Consider the following 12832-nt stretch of genomic DNA (forward strand, 5'->3'; position numbering starts at 1 on the left):
TGTACCACCTCATGAGCTTATATGATGTTGTTGAGAATCTGTCTTCCTTCCACAAATCCAGTTTGCTCCTCTGAGGTGATAGCAGGAAGAAGAGGCTTGAGTCTGTTAGCGATCACTTCGGAAATAATTTTGTACACCACATTACATAAGGCTATGGGTCTGAATTTGTCCGATGTCATATCGTTTTTCTGCTTTGGAATCAAAGCTATGAAAGAGGCATTAAGAGCTTTCAAAATAGTTTTGGATCTTCTAGAGTCTTCCACAACATCAAGGATATCTTGTTTAACTGTTTTCTAGCAAGCTTTGAAGAAGTCCACATTAAAACCATCAGGGCCATGAGCTTTCCCATTTTGCATCTCAATGATAACTTCACTAACCTCCTCTTCAGACACTGGCCTATTAATATTGTGGTTGTCTTCCCTGGTTACAAGCTTAGGAATGAACTTTGTAAATTTGTTAACGAACCGAGATCTATCAACGAGACGCTCCTCTGTTATGCTAAGGAAGTGTTGAACTAGGACAAATTCCATTTCTTTATGAGAGACAAGCTCTTTCCCTTGAGAATCTTTAAGTTTTGAAATTCTGTTATGAGACCTGTGATCCAAGGTTGATCTATGAAAAAACTTCGTGTTTCTTTCTCCTTCTCTAATCCACTGCACCCTTGATTTTTGTCTCCAGAAAATATCCTCTTGCATGCACCGATTGTCCCATTCATTCTGAAGAGAGTCATCCTGAATTTTCCATTCCTCAGTAAAACCTTTTGAGATGATGATTTGATTAATCTCCTGGACTTTCTGCTCAACTTCTCTTTTGGCTTTAAAAATGTTACCAAACTCTTTTTTGTTCCAATATTTAAGCCTAGATTTGATGTGTTTAAGCCTCTGTTGCAACATGAACATTTTAGTGCCTTGAATGGGCATATCTTCCATCCACCATTTGTCAATATTGCTGGTGAAGTCAGGGTGAGAGAGCCAGACATTTTCAAACCTAAAAGGTTTGTTCCTCGGTGTACCCATAAAAGTAGCTTCAAGCTGGACAGGCCAGTGGTCCAAGCCTCTGAATGGAAGGATTAAATATGACATAGCAAGGCCTGTGAGAAGGAGGTCCTCTGAGATTATGAATCTATCTAGTTTAGAGGTGACTTGAGAAGCCCCTCCCCTCTTATTATTCCAAGTAAAAGTGCCATTTATTGTTTTGGTGTCCACTGGCCCCATGTTATTCATGAAGTTCTGGAAGGCAATGGAGTCTCTGCCCAGTTTTCTACTACCACCTTTTTTCTTTGTAAGAGATCTGATCATATTGAAATCCCCAGCCAGAATCCAAGGCATATCATGATATCTCTCTCTCAGCTTCTCAAGGGAGGTGAGAAGCTTAAGTTTGTCTTCTAGTTTTTTAGGACCATAGACATTAGTGATCATGTAGATCTCCTTATCACCCAAAGGTTGAATCACCAGTGATAGATAGTTCCTAGAAGCTTCAACATCCATGATTCCAAGTTTTCGAGGATCCCATATAGTAAGAATCCCACTCACCGAGTTATCCACTTTAACCTTTAGATACTCATACTTGATTAACCATTTGTTGTGTATCTCTCTGATCTTGTCCATCGAACATTTTGTTTCCTGAATAAAAACCATATCTAATTTTTCTTCTTTCATTATACTACTAAGAGTTCTTTATTTCCTTTTACTTCCTAGACCCCTAATGTTCCAGGTTGTAAGCTTCATTAAGAAAGGTTTGTAAAGTAGTAACTAATAAGATCCCCATCTTACCTGAGTTAATCATAAGTTTCCCACATTCGATCAGCAACTTATTCTGTTTTTTTCTTCCTCTTTTTCTACCCGGGTTCTTGGAAGAATGCATCGATGTATCCTCCATCATTTTCACTCCCATATTCTCCTGACTATCAAGGTTTCTTTTGACTCCAAAACACTTCATTAGTGATCTCTAGAGGAAGAGCTGTTGAACCCTGTCAAACTCCTCTTTTGGCAGAGAGTCTACCCCTTTGCTGATTCCATGCTCCAGAAACTTTTCTATATCTAAATTCTCCCTCTCTAGAATATCCTGCAGTTCATGGTATTCCATTCCAGCCTCACTTGGGGTCATCTTGTGGTCCCTACTGAGCTCCATAATGTTTGGCATATCATCCTTTTGTTTGTTGTTTTCTAGTATATCCTCCATATTATCATCCCTTTCCTTCTCAGTGGGAATATTCTCTGATTCCTGGTTTGTCCCGTTGTTTTGGACTTCTTCTTCTAAGGTCTTGAAACTATTGTGGTTCAGTTGTCTGTCTTCATTAATTTTCTTTTGGTACCGCTTGCCTCCTTTCCCTTTACCCCCAATCTTAGTAAAACCTTCGAGATCCTTGCCTGTATTGGCTTTCATATTGCTCTCCAGCTTGTTCAATGGGAAGTCCCTATATAGGTGCCCATGTTCATGGCACTTACGACACCTAAATGGGACGTGTTCATAGTCCACCGCCTGCACCCATTCCTCATCATACACTTCTAAAATGATTGCATCCGAAAGTGCCCCAGATAAGTCCATTTCCACACATATCCGGGCGAAAAAAATGTATTTGCCTCTTAGAGTAGCATATGAGATCTTTATAAAATGCCCTAGCTTGTTGCTGATAGCCTTTAAAGACTCTGGCAGCCAATAATCTAAAGGAAGGGAATAGAATCTTATCCATACCGGCACCAAGGTGAAATTTTCTCGTTCTGGGACAAAGTCCATTACCCATGGTCTCATATAAAGGCCCGCAGAAGTGTAAAAATAGGGTCCTCCCTCAAACACTCTATCTTTATCCTCTAAGCACCACCATGAAGAAGCCCTTGGACCCAAGGTGCAGGTCAATTTCCCCCTTTGGTTTCTAGTGGTTTCTTATCCATGCTTGCAAAGCCTTCTTCGTTGGCCAAATCCCCATAAATTTACAAATAACAACATATTCCACCATGTGGTCTCTGTGCACTTGCAGCACTGGGTCACTTAAAATGACTCGAGGAATAGTCGTCGACTTGGGTTTACAGACCCCTGATGTACTCATAGGAGCACATTTCTGACTGTTAACCTCTGTCCTCTTCCCTTTACTAGCTTCCTCATGATTCTCTTCCTGTCCTTGAGGTCTGATAATTTCCGATTTTTCTGTATTCTTAGCCTCTGTTACCACCTCCGTTGGTTTCTTGAAGTGATGCGATTCAACTCCCTTGCTTCTATCCACAACCACTTGACTGTAGGAGGGAGTTGAACTCCCTCCTTCGTGCCCCACCATGGTGACTAGCGACAAAACCCGAAAGCAAAACCCTAGTTCAGATCTTCTGCAACTCCAGTCGATTACTATTTAAAACTAATGTAGCTTAAATATTTTATTATTTATTTGTTTTAATAAATTTATATAATCTAAATGTATTACAAATTTTTTTGACATGTTAATATAATTTAAATAATAATAATAATAATTTGACGAATAATTATAATATTTGGAAAACATTTAACATTTAAAATGCTTATTTATTTATTTATTTTATTTTAATTATTGATATAAATTTTATGAAGGGAAATTAAAAATGGAAGTCATTTAGGAAGGAAAATTAAAATAATTAAAAATAATATAATTTAAATAATGAATAATTATAATTTTAGGAATAATTATAATATTTGAAAACTTTTAAAATTTAAAAGGTTTAAATTTATTCTTTTAATTATTGTTATAAATTTTATGAAGAGAGATTAAAAATGGAAGTTATTTATAAAGAAAAATTAAAATGTTTATTTTTTTTTATTATTGATTGCAATTTTATAAGAAAAATTGAAAATAAAAATATTTATAAAAGAATAAATAATGTTTCATGAAAATTTTAAGCTAAATAAATTCTAACACAATCATAATAACAAGTGTAGTATGCACCATTCTTGCTTAGTATTTGTTTTTTATGCAAAAATAATAATTGATAATATATATATTATAAAAAATTAATATAATAAGAGTTTCTTCATAAATTGTTTTGCAAATCAGAGTTTTTATCTACAATTAGATGAAGAGTTTATATATATATATATTTTTTTTAGATTTATGTTTATACATATCGAATTTTAATAGATTAGCAATAGACACAGAGCTAGACTGTGTACCTATCTAGTCAAGAATTTAGTGAATATAAAAATGTTAAAAATAAAATATTTATAAAATATTTTGGTTTTGAAATGAGTTATGGTTTTTTAGTATTGATAAGCCATGATATTGTAAAAAAACCTATTTACAAGTTAATAATATTTTTGGTAAAATGAGGGTAAACATGCATAGTTAAAAAACTCATTATATTGTAAAGTTTAAGTTTTAATTTTAAAAATGTTTTAAAATTAAATTAAAATAAAATATTTAGATTTTGAAATGATTTATGGTTTTTTGGACGTGTGCTATTGACGAGTCATGGTATTTGCCCATGGTATTGTAATAAAGTCTAAATTATTATTAAAATACTTATGGAATAATTATATTTTATTTTTTATCTTTTAATATAATTTTTATATCTAACAATTCAATTTAAAACCATATAAAAATAAAAAACAAGTTACTTTTTTTTTCAAAATACTCAATTTAATATTTATTTATTTAAAAAATTTAATAACTATTTAAAATTATTGAATTGAGGCTGTGATCCATAACAAGTTTATAAGAAAAGTCTTGGGTGATAATCACATCAAAATTCATTTGTCAACCCATTTCGAACCAACAAGTGTGGTTCACCATCAGGACAAGATGACCTGACCATAGCGATAAATTATATAGAGAGATCCTTCATTCAAACGGCTAGAAAGAAGCAACTAATTTTGATCACAGGAAACGACAATTGACCGGACTATAGTTGAATTTGACTATATCAAGAGTTGGGAAAGATTATTAATTGGTTAGTTAATTAATTGATTAGTTAATTGGTTAGATATAACTCAATATATCATTAATAATTATTAAAAAAAAATTATACTCTTTTCAATTTCAAACTAAATAAATTATATGTGAAAGCTTTATGGGATAAATTAAGGTAAAAATTAAAGTTTATTAATTAAATAATTAGTTAGTTTAATTTAATTGGTTAACTTGTTTCCCATGTATATTTATGCATTATCTTCTTTTAATTCACATATATGAAGGATTATGGGATAAGCTAGGAAAAATTATATAAATGTTTATTAAATGACTAATTAAATAGATTATTTGTTTATTAATTATATTTTGATTTCATTTAAATGAATGGGTTACTAAAACTATTATGGGATTAATATGGATTAATTGTGTATCAAATAATCTGTTAAACAGTTAGTATTTTTAATAAGTTTATATAATTTAAACATATCTCCTTATAACTTCTTAGGTTTATAAATAAACTTGTTAATTTTAATTAAATATCTTGAATTAAAAAGAAATTTTATAAAGAGTCTCTTTAATAAGTTTATATAATTTAAATATATCTCCTTATAACTTCTTATGTTTATAAATAAACTTATTAATTTTAATAAAATATCTAGAATTAAAAAGAAATTTTATAAAGAGTCTCACGAAAAAAATCAAAAGAGAAGGGAGCAAAGGAAAACAAACAATTCATCAATCGAGGGAATAAAACAAGAAATGAATAACCAGAATGAAGAAGGGTAAAAAGGAGGGGGAGGAGGGAGAGGGTGGGGGCTAGGAGGAGAGGGTAGGGATCCAACAACTGCTAATCTTCCAGCCATCATCCTTGCTGAGATTGCTTGGCCTTCTTTTAATTTTTATGGCCTCCCTAAATTTACGGTGGTGAAAATGAGCAATCTTAGCAATAACATTGGTCTCCTCAATACATACATGATGCTTGGTCTTCTCCACATGCTTTGCCAAGGCTGAAGACCGAGCCCTCCTATGCTTAATTTCAGTTGCATGCTCATGAATGCTCTGATTAATAGAGCGCCCAGTTTCACCAATATAGGGGATCCCACAAGAATAAGGAATAACATAGACTCCTTTTATGTCTTTGGGGTCAATAGGGTCTTTTACGGATATAAGGGAACTACGAATGGTGTTAAGGGGTCTAAAGGTTGAAGGAACATTATGCTTCCTAAGGATTCTAGCAATCTTGTCAGTGGTCCCTTGTATGAAAGGGAGATGCACCCTTGAGATTCGATCTTTAGGGTGTTCCTTAACCTTGGGACCTCTGCTAGCTTTAAGGAAAGATTTCAAACCTTGGTGCCTACTATGTCCATGTTTAATGAAAACATCAAGGAGATGGGCTTTCTCTTTATCCAGGTTATTTTCATAAGAGATTCGCAGTGCACGAGTGGCTAGTGTGTTGAGAAAACACAACTTTTGAGCAGGGAAATGATGAGAGTTGGCATGAAGATACTGCTTAGTATGGGTTTTCTTTCGAAACAAAGAGTGGGAGAAAGAACCATCCTCCTTCCTCAAAATGAGAACATCAAGGAAAGGGAGGCACCCATCAACTTCCTGCTCCATAGTAAAAGACTTAGGTCTTTTATTGACCCTATTGGGTCCTTCGTCAAAGAATCTTCTTCGTTTGTCAAAGAGTTAAAGGACATAAAGTTTGACCCTAGTGATGTTCTTGTTAGTTTCGATGTGGTCTCCATTTACACTTGTATCCCTATTAAGTAGGCCATTGAGGTCATTAATTGCTTCACTAACCTCGATACCACTCGATTAGTAGAAATTTGTCTTGCTTCTACTTTTTTATGCCTTGAAGGGGAATTCTATGAGGAGGCATGCAGGGTCACCATGGGATCCCCCCTGTCCCCCATTGTTGCTAATCTTTTTATGGAAAAATTTGAATCCAAGGCTTTAGCCCCAGCTCATCTCCTACTTAAGTTGTGGAAAAGATTTGTGGATGACACTTGTGTCATCTGGTCTCATGGCCAAGATGAGTTGGATTAGTTCTTCTAGCATCTCAACAATCAATCTTCCTTCATAAAGTTTACTATGGAGCAGGAAGTTGATGGGTGCCTTCCTTTCCTTGATGTTCTCATTTCGAGAAAGGATGACAGTTCTTTCTCCCACTAGGTGTTTTAGAAAAAAACCCATACTGAGCAGTATCTTCATGCCAACTCTCATCATTTCCTTGCTCAAAAGTTGGGTGTTCTCAACACACTAATGACTCATGTGCTGAGAATCTCTAATGAAAAGGACCTAGATAAAGAGAAATCCCATCTCTTTGATGTTTTTGTTAAAAATGGATATAGTAGGCACAAAGGTCTGAAAGCTTTCCTTAAACCTAGCAGAGGTCCCAAGGTTAAGAAACACCTTAAAGATCGAATCTCAGGGGTGCATCTCCCTTTCATACAAGGGAGCACTGACAAGATTTTTAGGATCCTTAGGAAGCATAATGTTCCTTCAACCTTTAGACCCCTTAACACCATTCGTAGTTCCCTTAGATCTGTAAAAGACCCTGTTGACCCCAAAGACATGAAAGGGGTCTATGTTATTCCTTGTTCTTGTGGGACCCCCTATATTGGTGAAACTAGGCGCTCTATTAATCAGAGGATTCATGAGCACGCAGCTGACATTAAGCATAGGAGGGCTCGGTCTTCAACCTTGGCAGAGCATGCAGAGAAGACCAAGCATCATATATGTATTGAGGAGACCAAGGTTATTGCTAAGATTGCTCATTTTCACCACCGTAAATTTAGGGAGGCCATAGAAATTGAAAGAAGGCTAAGCAATCTCAACAGGGATGACAACTGGAAGATTAACAGTTGTTGGATCCCTGCCCTCTCCTCCTAGCTCTTCCCCCCACCCCCTCCTTTTTACCCTTCTTCGTTCTGGTTGTTTCCTTTCTTGTTTTATTCCCTCGACTGATGAATTGTTTGTTTTCCCCTTTGCTCCCTTCTCTTTTGATTTTTTTTTGTTAGGCTCTTTATAATTTTTTTTTAATTCAAGATATTTTATTAAAATTAATTAGTTTATTTATGAACATAAGAAGTTATAAGTAGGTATATTTAAAATATATAAACTTATTAAAAATACTAACTGTTTAACAGATTATTTGATACACATTTAATCCATATTCATCCCAGAATAGTTTTAGTAACCCATTCATTTAAATGAAATCAAAATATAGTTAATAGACAAATAATCTATCTAATTAGTCATTTAATAAACATTTATATAAAGTTTCCTAGATTATCCCATAATCCTTCATATATGTGAATTAAAAGAAGATAATGCATAAATATACATGGGAAACAAGTTAACCAATTAAATTAAACTAACTAATTATTTAATTAATAAACTTTAATTTTTACCTTAATTTATCCCATAAAGTTTTCACATATAATTTATTTAGTTTGAAATTGAAAAGAGAATAATTTTTTTTTTTAATAATTATTAACAGATATATTGAGTTACATATAAAATTAAGTCAAAATAATTAAATCTAACAAATTAACTAATTAATTAATTAACTAACTAATTAATAAACTTCCCCAACCCTTGATCTAGTCAAATTCAGCTATAGTCCACTCAATTGTAGCTGTTTCATGTGGTCAAAATTAATTGCTTCTTTCTAGCCATTTGAATGAGGGATCTCTCTATTTAATTTATCGGTCTGGTTCTATAGTCCACTCAATTGTAGCCATTTCATGTGGTCAAAATTAATTGTTTCTTTCTAATCGTTTGAATGAGGGATCTCTCTATTTAATTTATCGCTATGGTCATTCTTCATCTTATAGTGACGATGGTTGACAAATAAATTTTAATATAACTTTTCTTATAAACTATTTAAAATTTTCAAAATCAAAAGTTTTTTTACCAAAATAAAAAAAAAAACATGTCAAATATAAATTATTTTCCCATAATACAACCAACCTAAATCCAATTACATAAAATAACATAACCTTACAACATCTTTCCAGAAAACGTCTCACTCACTTTAAATATAACTTAACCCAAACCCTCCATTCCTCCATCGTTTTATCATAGGAATAAAACCACAAACCCAAACCCTCCATTCCCCATCGTTTTAAGATCTAGTGAATTTTAATGTCATGCCATATGATATTACTATGAATTTGTTACCACCAAACCAACGTTTTAACCCTCGATTCCTCCCTTGTTTCAAGATCTAGTGAATTTTAATGTCATATGATATTACTAGGGATTTGTTAACACCAAGCCAAACCTCCATTGTTTTAAGATCGAGTGAATTTTAATGTCATATGATAGTACTATAATTTGTTATATGATGGTACTAGATGATAGTATGTGTTGGTTTATATTGGACATATTGCTATTCATACTCTGCCTCTGATATGTCATGGCCATATTGGCAGATGGAACCTTGAATGACCAACGAGCGCGGACACCATTGATTTGCTGCAATCTGGTTGGACCCTATTCATTGTCTTGAAAACGGGATTTCGGCCGTCGCATCTATACCCACAGAATAGCCTGGGCTTTCAGAGTTCTTATTGTTTTGTGAAAATTCTCAGATGAATAGCTTTGATTGTGAATATGACATGGCTGCTGTGCGACATGACGATCTTTCATCAGCAATATGTCCTGATCCTGAGGCTTCTTCGTGCTTCCAAGCATGCAATACTCACCCCGATAACAATAGCAACATGTACCCTTAATCTAATACTGTCACAGAAGCAAAAGCAAGGAACCCATACCCTAACATGTAATGCCAGAAATGTAGTCTCGAGGCCACTATCCGAGGAAGAAACTCATACCTATTTAAATCTTTTGCAGGCCTGTATCAATGCCGATGAATTGCGGCAAGTCCACGCCCACATTGTTCTCAAAGGGCTTGACGGAAACTGTTTTCTTAGTTCCAAACTTGTGAGCGCGTATGATACATGCCATAGTCTAGCGGATGCAAGCCTGGTTTTTGATAAATCACCAGAACGAAATGTGTTTCTATGGAATGCCATGATAAGGGTATATTCCAAGAATGGGTTATGTGCAAAAGCCCTTTTACTTTATGCCCAAATGCGTCAGGAAGATATCCCCGCAGATAATTTCACTTTTCCCTGTGTTCTGAAAGCATACGCAGGCCTCGCATCTTTGCGTCGGGGTAAGGGAATACATGTTCATGTAATCAGAAATGGGTTGGAGAAGGAATTGTTTACAGGGAATGCTCTTGTTTCTATGTATGTAAAATGCGGATGTTTAAAGGATGCACGCCAAGTGTTTGACAAAATATATGACAGAGATGTGGTATCTTGGAACTCCATGATTGCAGGATATGCCCAGAATGGACACGGGGAAGAAGCCTTGGAACTCTACCTTCAAATGCAAGCAGCAAAAGTGAAACCAGACTCTGTGACATTTGTAGGAATTCTCCCGGCATGTTGCGGCTTGTCAGGTTTAGAACAGGGCAAGATGATTCATCGTTACATAGTTAGAAGTGGACTGGAGTCGGACATTCTAGTGAGTAATGCCCTTATAGCAATGTATGGCCGATGTGGCAGTCTCGTGTGCGCTATCAAAGTGTTTGATAGAATGCGTCAAAGAGATGTAGTCTCATGGACTGCAATGATCACAGGATATGTCCAGAATCGGTTTGCAGGGGAGGCATCCAAAGTGTTTCACGAAATGCAACTGGCCGGTGTGAGGCCGAATGCAGTCACCATCATAAGTGTTCTTCCAGCATGTGCCCACTTAGTGGATATCCAACAGGGAAAGGAGGTTCATGCTTTTGCTGTAAGAAATTCGTTTGAAGCAGATATTTTCCTGGTTAGTGGTCTCATAGATATGTATGCGAAATGTGGGAGTATAAAGGATGCATATTACTTGTTTGATAAAATGTCCTATAAAGATTCGACCTTATGGACTTCAATGATTGCAGGGTATAGTATGCATGGACAGAGTGATAAGTCCCTCATGCTTTTTGACAAAATGCAACAGTTAGGCTACAAGCCAGATCATGTCACATTTGTTGCTGTCCTATCTGCATGTAGTCGTTCAGGAATGGTAGATAAAGGTTGGAATTACTTTAATCGCATGAGTGAAGATTATGGCGTGGAACCCAGATTGGAACACTATGCATGCATGGTTGATCTTCTTGGTCGAGCAGGGTATTTGCACAAGGCATATGATTTCATCAACAACATGCCACTAAAACCCAATGATGATGTGTGGGGAGCCTTACTCGGTGCCTGCAGAATTCATCAAGATATAAAGCTAGGAGAGCTTGTAGCGGAACATCTTTATGGTTTGAAGCCTAAAAAGGCTGGTTATTATGTTTTGATGTCAAACATCTATGCTGCAGCTAGCAGGTGGGATGGTGTGGCAAAAGTCAGAGCGATAATGAAAGGCAAAGGAGTTACAAAGATGCCAGGATATACATGGATTCAGATCAAGAACAAGGTCCATTCATTCCTTGTAGAGGACAGAGCACACCCTCAGTCAGAGAAAATTCACGCCACATTGGAGGGCTTGGCTAGGCAGATGAAAGAGGCAGGATATGTGCCTAAGACAAACTTTGTGTTGCAAGATGTTGAGGAGGAAGAGAAAGAATACATTCTCTGTGGACACAGCGAGAAGTTGGCCATTGCTTTTGGGCTTATCAATACAACCCCTGGTACATCAATCCGGATAATCAAGAATCTTCGCATATGTGGTGATTGCCATGATGCCACCAAATTTATCTCTAAAATTGTTGGGCGAGAAATCATTGTTAGAGATATAAGTCGTTTCCATCATTTCAAGGATGGCTTGTGTTCTTGTGGAGACTACTGGTGATATTGAGTGAAGAGGGTTAAGAATCACAATGGCCCATTGATAAACAATACCTTGCAGTTAATTGGAGTAATTTACAATCACAACGACCAAGAAGTACTTGTGAACAAGCATCCAATAGACGAAAAATTAGAAGAACCGATATTTGATCCTTTATGAATTTCTTTTCCTGAGAAAGATTACTAACATCGGATAATTTGACATAGAAATTCTTAGATCTTTTCACCAAGAAAGAACGAATCTTGTATCTTCTTCGATAACCAATTCACCTGTGCCACACAACAAAACAACCTTTCTATGGGTTTTGCTTTGAACAATTCCCTTATTTGCTACCTTACAAAGGCTTTTCATAAACCGTAAGCTATTAAATTTCTTACTTTAGTTTTTGCTTGGTTCATAATCCAATAAATCTGCAAAGTTATCATTTATAATCTGCCAGATTATAGGCAATTTTGACCAGAAAAGGTGCAGGAAAGCTCTCCAACAAGTCTGATTCTGAGCAATTTTGACCAGAAAAGGTGCAAGAAAACCCTCCAAAAAGTCCAACAGATAGTTTACAACATTTCCTTTGAACGGCTTCCATCCAAAGGACACTTGTTATTGATACCCAGGAATCAGCCTTTGATATAGCAAGCTGTATATACCTGGCAATACTAGCAGGCCTAGAGAACACTGGTTCCTGCCTACATTCAGCAAATAATTGTCTATTCTAATCTAAAGCTAAAAGCATCGATATATTAACGGTTGATTCGCATGAGATGGTGGGATATCCAGGTAGTTTTTTCCAAATTAATCAAAAGCTCCTTAAAACTGGGTACCGTTTTTCTACTTAAACAAGGCTTTGCCATTTTAAACCTGTTTGATTGTTTCAATCCATAGAAGCGTCTTGTGGGAGAGTGTTTAGCTATGAACTGTTAATTATGTAGCCAGAAATGGTACGATATTGTAATGCTTCTCAGGAAACTGTCAGGAAACAGAAAGATTATGGAAATCCGTACCATGGATCGTTTAAACGAAAAGAAGCCAAAAATAAAATTGACACTTTATAATCTGGATGCGATTTGATTTATAACTTTGATACGTTGAATAGAGTGATTTATTTTTAATGGT

At 35.4% G+C, this 12832-nt stretch overlaps 1 pseudogene; it reads left to right on the plus strand.

Moving 5' to 3' along the window:
- Nucleotides 1-9201: 9201 nt before the first annotated feature.
- On the plus strand, nucleotides 9202-12195 carry LOC149249455 (pentatricopeptide repeat-containing protein At3g12770 pseudogene; annotated as a pseudogene).
- Nucleotides 12196-12832: the final 637 nt, after the last annotated feature.

This window comes from Pinus tabuliformis, chromosome 7, assembly GCF_031772625.1.
Source record: "Pinus tabuliformis cultivar Carrire ecotype Pingquan chromosome 7, CPIR1, whole genome shotgun sequence".
NCBI lineage: Eukaryota > Viridiplantae > Streptophyta > Pinopsida > Pinales > Pinaceae > Pinus > Pinus tabuliformis.